This window comes from Cryptomeria japonica, chromosome 5, assembly GCF_030272615.1.
Source record: "Cryptomeria japonica chromosome 5, Sugi_1.0, whole genome shotgun sequence".
NCBI classification, from domain to species: Eukaryota; Viridiplantae; Streptophyta; class Pinopsida; order Cupressales; family Cupressaceae; genus Cryptomeria; species Cryptomeria japonica.
In genome coordinates, this window is record NC_081409.1 from 419,590,498 (window position 1) to 419,600,502 (window position 10,005).

Genomic DNA, 10,005 nt, shown 5'->3' on the forward strand with positions numbered 1-10,005 from the left:
CCCACATTGTATTCTTTGGTTTCCTCGATGAGAATCGTTGATTGTTCCTGTTGTGCACTAGTAGGGAGAATGTCAAACCCTTTGTCCTCAGGCGCCTCAGAGAGGTTTTCACCGTTGGATACACTCTTTCTTTTTACTTTTGTTGGATCAAACAGTGCCATAGTGTGGTTTTCACTGGAAGATCCATGTTTTATCGTTATATTTTTGCAGCTGAAGGGTTTGGCATCTGCCCCAAAGTATGTTGCGCTATTAAGTTCAATGGTGAATCCAGCTTTGTGATCCCCACTCGGTAGGTTATCCCTTAATTCCAAAAAATCAATGATGGCCTCATCGTTTTGGAAGAAGTCAAGACATGGGGGATTTGGTTGGTTCCATTCGATGAGTTCAGGGTGGATAATGGGCATTACTTCATCGATTAGGTTAAGTGCGTTAGATGTATCAGTGAGGGTTAAGACGTTATGGTGAAGGTCGTTGATGGTACTCTCCCTGTCAGAATCAAGCGTAGGATGAGATGTAGGGCTTGTGGAAGATGTTTCCAGCTCAGGAACCCAAGAAGTCTTTATCTGTGCTTATCTGTAAACAGGGATGTCTTTGCGTGGTGGAGGTAGTGATGTGTCTTCCTCATCTGAAGTATTAAGCTAGATGGAATCAAATTCCCATTCATGTGAGTCAGTCTCTGAGTCACTTTCTAGCATCCGATTACTATACCATACTGGGATGTCCTTTTAGTTAAATACTGCAGGTGTGATTGGTTGATGTACCTTTGTAGTGATCGGTGCTGCAGGAAGGTCGATGGGGATTAAATAATCTGGTACGGGGAGTATCGGTAGTGTTGACTCAGTGGCTTCTGCTGGAACTGCTGGTGTCGTAGATGCTGCTGTAGGTTCTGATACAGTTGTTGTTGCTAATGGTACTATTGATGTGATGGCTGCTGCGGATGGGATTACTGGTTTGATTGGTGGGATGATTGGTATTGTAGATGGTGGTGTTGGGGTTTTGAGCCTCGGTGGGGCAGTTGGGATGGTGCTTGATGTTGCTTTAATAATGAAAGGTGTCCTTTTTGCAGTAGGCTGACATAATGGTTTGCTGGGTTTTCCTTTGAATTTGAGTTTAGGAAAGATCTCTTTTTCAAAGCCTAGGCCTGTATTACCTTTGGGTTTTAATTCCGGCAGCAGAGGTTCATGTCATCCTTGTTTGCAATATCCCAAAGCACTTTAACCATCATACCCCATTCTTTGCATAACGAGGAGACCTTTGCCATACTGATTTGTAGGCAGCTTAACTTGCGGTATATCAGTGGTGATGGGATCTTTATAGATCCATTCTGCTAAGTCCTCATATTGGGTTTCTTCTTCTTGACTCTTTCCAAGGATGAAAGGCGTCAAAGCACATGCGAGCGTGGTTAGTGGTTGCTGGAGTACCTTCTGTGGTTTACCATGTGTTATAGGAGAAGTGGGCATTTGTCCCACACAAAAGAGTTGACTCAACTTGTATTCCCCAGGACCTTCCTCTGCTATTTTCATTTTAAGCTTTTCTTGCTTTGGTATAGTGGTGTTCGAACTGGCAAGAGAGGCGGGACTTATATATGATGTGGAGGAAATGGCTTCTCTGTTATTAGGAATGATAGTCTCTGGTTGATGGCTGATATTATGGCAGTATGCAAAGGGATTTGCATCGCCCAGGATTGTGATCTCTACACGTTATGGGGGAACTTGATACATTGATGGTAGGTAGATGGAACGGCTTGCATGGCATGTATCCAAGGTCTTCCTAACAATAAATTGTATGGCAGAGGAAGGTCCAGAACCTGACAGATGATGTGCTTTACCATGGGGCCTACTTGGATTGGTAGTACCACAACTCTTTTGGATGAATGCTCCGCATTGTCATAGGCTTTGATTATGATCTTCTTGCGAGGATCCATTGATTCTATGGCATATCCCAATGCTGTGACCAACTGTAGTGTACAAATATTCAGGCCTGCTCCATTATCGATCAAGACTCGCTTGATCCTATGCTGGTTGATAAAGCCTTCAATGTGTAGTGAAGCATTATGAGGTTGTTGGAAGGAAGAGTTGTCACTTTCGGAAAAAAAAGTGAGACAAGGTGATGACTTTAGACTTCCAACCATGGCTTGAAATTGGTCTGTATTCAGGTTTGCAGGGACTGACGCCTCTTGGAGTGCTTGATCCAAGATAGTTTTATGAGATGGCGATAGGCGCAAAAGCTCTAAAATGGATATAAGCGCAGGCGTTTTGTCTAATTGTTCCACAAGATTATACTGCTTTGGGATGGAGGTGGTGCCTTGTGGAGCTTCTTTTATGGTAACCCTGTCGCGACGTGTAACAACATTACAATTTGAGTTGGGATTTTTGAAGGTTATAGTTGCAACTTGTTCGTTGGCATCATACAGATGATTTACAGTGTAATTATATGCAGCATGTGTATAATCAGTGGTATCAGTGCCTCGCCTGGAAGTGGAAGGACCCCTTTGATCTTGTGATGGAAGTGGATTTTTGAACATCAGATGATCATTATTTGTTGTTTTTGAGTCATGTCCTTCTATTTCAATTTCTCCTCGGTCAATAAGATCCTGAATAAGATCTTTCAATCGGTGACAATTACTTGTCTTGTGTCCTCTCCCTTGGTGGAAATCACAGTGTTCAGTATCTCTCCACCATGCGGGTTTGACCTGAGGTTCATAGTTTTATGTTTTAGGTAGAGTGACCAAATTTTGAGAAATGAGTTGTCGCAATACTGTTTCAATGGGTTCCCCTAAGGGAGTGTATGTTCGTTTTTGTTTTTGCTGACGAGGTCTAGGTTCATCGCGAGATGTGATGCGACTTTGATTTGAAGGAACATTTGTGTTATTTTGAGGTGGAGGATTTTGTCCTGCAAATCGAACCACAGGTTGTGCACTTTTGATAGTCCTAGCATCCACAACCCCATCATTGACGATATTCTTGTTTTTGTTCCAGAAGCTTGGTTTATCACTATTGAAGCGTGGGCGAGGACTATCCTTTGGTTCATTATAGATTTTGATGAGTCCTTTCTTGATGAGTGCCTGTTCACATTTCAAACCCTTGGTGATCATATCATTAAAAGAGTCTGTGTCTTTGACATCTAGGTGAAATTCCATTTCTTCGTTTAAGTTGGAAATGAATATTTCCACTAGTTCTCGTTCAGGTAATTGAAGAGAACGTCTGCTAGACATTTGACGCCATTGTTGCAGGAATATTGAGAATAGTTCACCTGGTTTTTGTTTAGTGTTGCACAGATCAGCCATGGTGATGTCACGTTCAATGTTAGGAGAGTAATGAGCGAGGAATTTCTGGATGAGTTCCTCAAATGTTCTAATGCCACATGATAGTCAGGAAAACCATGATGTGGTTGTTCCTCCCAAGCTTTGGGGAAAAAGGCGCATTAGGTATGTGTCTTCATATGCCACTTCAAGACAAGTGGAATGAAATTCTCTGACATGATAGCGGGGATCTCCCTTTCCTCTATATTTTTTGAATTTGGGTGTTTCGAATCCTCGTGGAAAGGGTGGCATATAAAGATTCCTATCAAAAGGATAGGGATAGATGTCATTGAGTGAGAATTGGTTAGTTTTGACACCACTATGAAGTTGTTGGGCGAGATTCTCGACTTGTTGCCACAACATCTCCATTTCATTTGGAGGAGGAGGTGGTGGGTTACCTCGAGGAATGTTATATTTGATGGGATCTCTACCTCTTTCCTCTTCATGGCGACTTTGTCATTCTGATGCCTGTCTTAATTGGGCAAGATCAAAGTCAGAGGGGAGTTTTGCTCCTTCTTGAGCGAGCTTTAAGAAGTGAGCATCCGCATTGCTCCTGAGTATTTCATCAAAAAAGTCTGTTAAAGAGAGGGTTATGCTGGGCCCTTTCTATTGTTGCAGGAGTAGGAGTACTTGGGTTTTCGTCATTTGCATTTCCTCCAAGTGCTTCTTGAAATTCATTGAGATTTTCCTCTTCTTCTTCTTCCATTTCTATTTCTCGTTGCCTTGACTGTGATCAGGTTTGGGCCATTTTGCTTACAAGCTTTTGTTGAAGTTGTGTGAAAATGATGATGAGTTTTTGATGAAATGAGAGATTGATGGTTGGTGAATTGTGTTGCATGTGGATCTCTAGCACTTTTAAGGTAGATGTAACCGAAATTCTTTCTTTGAATTGCTTGCGTGTTTGATAAGATTTGATCTGATAAGGTGTAGAGAAATCTGAGATGTGTTACAGATTGAACTACCTAGTAATGAGAGGATTCACTCATGAACTAGTTTTAACCTGCGTAGATGTGTCTCTTAGGATGAGCTTATCCTAGATGTAGAAACAATCTAAAAAGTGATGTGATGCGTTTGATTCAAGCAATATCTAAAAAAAGAGAACTTGGGACAAGAACCTCTTAGTGTTTTGAGAGTTGGAACGGATTGATGATGAAGTGATGATGTATGAAAAAGATGATGGATGAAAATGTTTTCAACTTCAATAAAAACTTTGTGTCACAAATGGGACAAACTCTACCTCTTCCCTTTCGGGTGTTGGTGGTATTTCTCGAGCTACGTTGTATGTGATATAGACGTTTGGGAAAAAGTTGGGATTAATCTTACCTCCTTGGTTTTTGTGATAACTCAAAGCTCTATATTGCATAAAAGCTCTGTGGTTCAATGATTTTGAATCAAATTCGTTTGTTTTGCCTTGAAGGTAGAGACGCATGTGACGCAGAAAAACTCAATGGGAGACAAAGATTTGTCTATTTAGATAAAAGAATTTCCTCCTTTTGAACAAAGCCTTTGAGCTTAATGGTCTTCTTTTCAAGTTGATATTTTGATGACGCTTCTTCTTTCGCAAGATGTGAAGAATGGTCATAAAGTTTTGATTCTTTGTTGTTTGCACTTTGTTTTTGATGTGTTTGGTTGTTTTGAGAAATGTTTGGTTGGATGAATACTTTGTTTTTGGAAGTGATTTTTCTGATTTTTCCTTTGACAAGAAAACAAAGCAAACACACAAACACAAGAATGTTGCCTAAAAAGGCACAAATGAGTATGGGTCTGGATCAACCCAATCCTTGGACTTGTATATGACCCTTCCTTTAGATGTATTTTAAGGTGTATTTCCAAAGCCTGAAGTTGGCTCAATTTCCACTTGGTCTTGACTAGAACGAACACACTTCAAACACTTTTTATCCCTAAGGTCAAATGGCCAGTTGTGATAAATTTAGCCCACATCTTGATATTTCTTCGACTTTGGTACTACATACCTTATGAATCCCGCCTTGGCAGGTAAGGATGTGATATACTAAGTCTTGCACGAGCATAACAAATAGATGATCCCTATGATGGGGGAGTCACCACTTTTACCAAGCCACAAGTGACTTTTCAAAAAGCTATGTTTCTACTCAAGGAAATATGTATGGTGAGTATCTTGGGAGCAAAACCATCTATGCTCTTGCACTAAATTATATCGCAAATATCCTCAATCAATAGAACGGGTGGGCTACTACTTAAAGGTGTTTAGTCATGTTCGATGTTTTTGGACACAAGTTCATTCTGCAGTGACTCACTTAAGAGCCTTGTAACTAGTGGTGGGGCCCACATGTCCTTTCGGCCAGTTACACTGTAGGAACAACTATACCCAAGGCTACAACTTTTGCTCTCACCTGATTTATATAGCGGCTCGAAGGATTTACCGCGCGAGGTCATTCCCAAGAGTGATGTGTCTCTTGGTAGACCTCTCTTAAAAAGATAATTTTTTTGAGTGTTACTAACACTTTTCTCTTGCACCTAGGACCATGAAAGCCAAGGGAGAGGATAGTGTGTGTTAGAAGTGGGACCACTCGACCGACTTTTTGTACAAGTGTGCCAAGCACGAAAAACACTTGTTCTTTTTAATCTGCCATTGCAATGTGATCTAACTATTTGGAGATGTTGCTCCAACAGTCATGGTGTTCTTTTTATCCTTTAATGGCAAAATGTGTTGTAATCTAGAAATTGGAAATCTTGGTCAGCTGAACTTGAAGCACGTATGCATGAAAAAAATTGCTTTGCAAAAAAAATTTTAAACAAGTTGATTGTGTATTTTATGTGCACCAAAAATAGAAGTGTGGATTGTAAATTCTTTTGATGCAAGAAAAATGGAAGTGTTGATTTTAAGCACCAAATGAAGCATGTTTCCTAACTTGCAAGAAAACAAATGTTTGTTTTGTTCAGTTTTAATGCACCAAAGAAACAAGTGACCCTAACTAGAAAGCAAGGAAAGTTTGTTTGTTCAAGTTTTAAAACACCAAAATAAAGTTTGTGATTTTTAAGGGTGAGTTTTTAAACCTGCACAAACAACAACCGGTTAGTAAAATCCATGTCTAAGGGGGGCTTCCACAAGCCTAAAAACTTTCACTTTTTCAGTTACAATGTATTTTTTACAACGTTCTATTACAATAGCGCTAGTCTGTGTTTGAACAGAAGCGCTATTTAACACAAACGCGCTAAAAGAAAAAGGAAGACAAAGAAGGTAAAAGCGCTGAAACAGGGTCAAAAGCATCAAAACAGGGTCAAAAGCGCCAAAACAGTGTCAAAACCGCTATTGTAAGAACAATAGCGCTAGAATGCGATCAATAGCGCTAAAGCGCAACCTGTGTGACAATTTCAACATTCAAACATGTTATTGGTTAAAAAAAAATGATCTCTTGGGTGTTTGGATTCACGTCGGGTTCACCAAATGATGTGCTGCGAAATGGACAAGGTTAGCAAATGACAAAACAACACAAGACACAAGAAATCGTTAGTGTTAGTCAATCAAAAACTAATCTAAACATGCATATCAAAAGAGATACTAAAATCATGCTAATATATCTAACAAATGAAACAAAGATAATGAGGCATCTCCAAATGCCTCTTAGCATGCTCTTAGCTCCTTCTCCCTTGTTCCTCTTCTCTCCAAGTTCCAAAATAGTGTAGCTCTCAGCAGCTTTTTGCACTGTGGATGCTTATGTAGGATTGAGATTTGGGTATTTTGCTCCAAATGTAAAATGAAAAGCTAAAATACTAGATGCTATTAAAATGATTGATTTTAACCAAAATAACAAGATTTTAGTTTGCTATGCTAAATGCTCTCTAAAATGCCTAGGTTAAATGCATACAAGTTTTCAGGATTTGGATTATGAAGAAATGGGCTCCATTTATAGGAAAAATGGAGCAATGGATGGTTGAGATTGAGCAATCTCAACAAGGGTCAGGATTGAATGATTTCAAATCCATGTGAGGGCTTTCAACCCAATCCAAGGATGACAAGTGTCAATGTGAGATAGGTTGAGAGGAGGGGGAATAAGCATTAAATGCTTGATATGACCTTGGGAGTTAAGGTCAAGGTTAGTTGAATGAATAAACTCTTTATTCAAATAATAAAACTTTTATCCAATGGATAAACTCTTGTGCAAAGGGCAAGAGGGATAAACATGGTCAAAGCAATAAATGTTTGGGGAGACAAGTTTGAAATAACCATAAATGGTTATGTAAGAGCCATAAATGGTCATGTAAGAGCCATTAGTGGTTTTGGAAGACTTTGGAGGTTAATTTGTTGAACACACAAAACATTAAATGCTTTTCAAAGACTTTTGAAGTCTTTGAGAAATGACTCCATTTTGCTTAGGAATGTGACAATAATTAGGGGATGGATTAGGCTAATTAGGAAGGGGTTAGAAGAATCTAGAAGGGGATTTAGGAATGCAATTGGATTTGGTGGGTGAGGGAAAATAGGATTTTATTAAAATAAAAATTCATTTATTTCAATAAATGTGTGCAAGTTGCTTTTGTAAGAAAATGCAAGTGGGGGGGAATAATGATTTAAATAAATGTTTTATTTAATTTATTTAAAAGAGGAAAAGGGGGATTTAATTAAATAAATAGATTTTATTCATTTAATTGATTGGAATTTGGTTTAATGAATTAATTAAAATAAATTGAATAATTTATTCAATTAATAGGAGAATGTTTGGAGATGAATTAATTAAATATTAATTTAATTAACTGATGGCTAGTGGATTTTTAGTCAAATAAATAGCGAATACTTATTTAATTAAGCTGGACAGATTTGTATGACTACAGGACTTATTGGAGGTGGTCCAAGAGTCCCATAGGAATAAACATATGCTTTGAGCTTTGAATGCGACTTTCATCGCTCTCATCCCCAAATGTGATGGGGCTGACCGGTTAGGCCAGTTCTACCCTATAGCTCTCTGTAATGTGATTTATAAGATTATTTCTAAGATGATAGCAAAAAGATTGAAGAAATGACTTGGGGGTATCATTTATGAGGAGCAGAGTGGTTTTTTGGAGGGTCGTCAAATCTTGGATGGAGTGGTCATTGCTACAGAGACCATTCATTCTATGACAACTTCCAAAGAAAAGGCTATGTTCATCAAGCTGGACATGGCAAAGGCTTGTGATAGAGTTCGATGGTCCTTCCTCCAGAAGATTCTTAGGGCCTTTGGTTTTGCTGCTGAATGGATCCAATGGGTAATGAGTTGTGTTTCATCTACCTCATTCTCTGTGCTAATTAATGGAGATCATATTGAGTTGTTTGGTGAATCCAAGGGTCTTTGTCAAGGGACCCTCTTTCCCCGTACTTATTAATTCCTATGGCTGAGGGTCTGGGGAGATTGATTAAGTATAATGTGGGGATGGGTATTGTTCATGGTTGGAGTTGGGATAATGATATACCTCCTTAGTCTCATTTGCAGTTTGTGGATGATACGACCCTAATGAGACTGGCTAGGATCAAAGAGGCTATAAATCTACGTAAAGTCTTGGATGTCTATCTTGCTGCTTCTAGCCAGTTGATCAATGAGGATAAATATTCCATCTTCTTCTTCAACACACATGGAACTATTTAGTTGAGGATTGCTCATATCTTGAGATTCTAGGTCGGTTCTCTTCCTTTGACTTACTTGGGTATTCATATCTCTGCTGGTAATCCTCCCAGGGACTCTTGGCAGGGTATTCTGGATAAATTTTGCATGAAGGTTGAACATTGGACACGCAGATGGTTAACTAATCTAGTCAGTGGTTCGTGCTCTTCTGATTTATAGGTGTATGCTCCAAGTGGCCCCAACGGTGGTTTGTGAAGGAATTGGATTCTTTGGCAAGACAATTCTTATGGGCAAACAACTCGTCCTCCTTTAAATTGAGTCTTGTCAAATGGGACTTGGTGTGTAGCCTGAAACAGTTGGGTGAGCTTGGCTTAAGGCAGTCTACTTTATTTGGGGAGGCTTTGGCAACAAAATTGTACTGGAGGTGGTGTGTAGAACAGGATCAAGACCGAGCTATGATTTTGTCTTACAAGTATATGCAGAGGATTCCGAAGGAGGAAATCCCAAGATATCCGCTTGCGGGAAAAAAACTCTACGATTTGGAGTACTCTTAAGAAAGGGGTTGCACTGATAAAGGAATGACTATTTTGGATCTGTAAGAGGGGGGAAGAGGCATTTTTTTGGTTCGATTCTTGGGATGGCTACCCTCCCATCATCGATCAGTTTCCTAATTTAGTGAATCTTTGCCAAAGGTTCCTTAAGGCAGGGTGGTCTAGAGTGAGCGACTTTAAATTTGTTTATAGGTGTGGGCAATTGGAGATGGTGCGGTGGAAGGTGCCTAATGAATGGCTGGTTGTTGGCATGGAGGAAGGCTGCATTGAGCTTCATGGCATTTTGGCTAGTAGACAATGTAGTTCCCTCAAGGATAGGGATAGACTTGCTCAGTCCCCGAATCCAGAGGGTGTTTTACATTTGCCAGTGGGTACTAGGAGTTGTTGTCCTGTAGATTGGAGGGGAGGGAAGTGCATTGGTGGAAATATGTCTATGGACCAAATTCTCTTGGCCGAAGTGTAACTGTTTTGCTTGGACCTTGGCTTTGAATAAATGTTTAACTTGGGACAATATTCGCAACCATGGGTTCCATGGTCCCTCCATTTGTGTTTGTGTGGTAATGGGGAGGAGGATTCT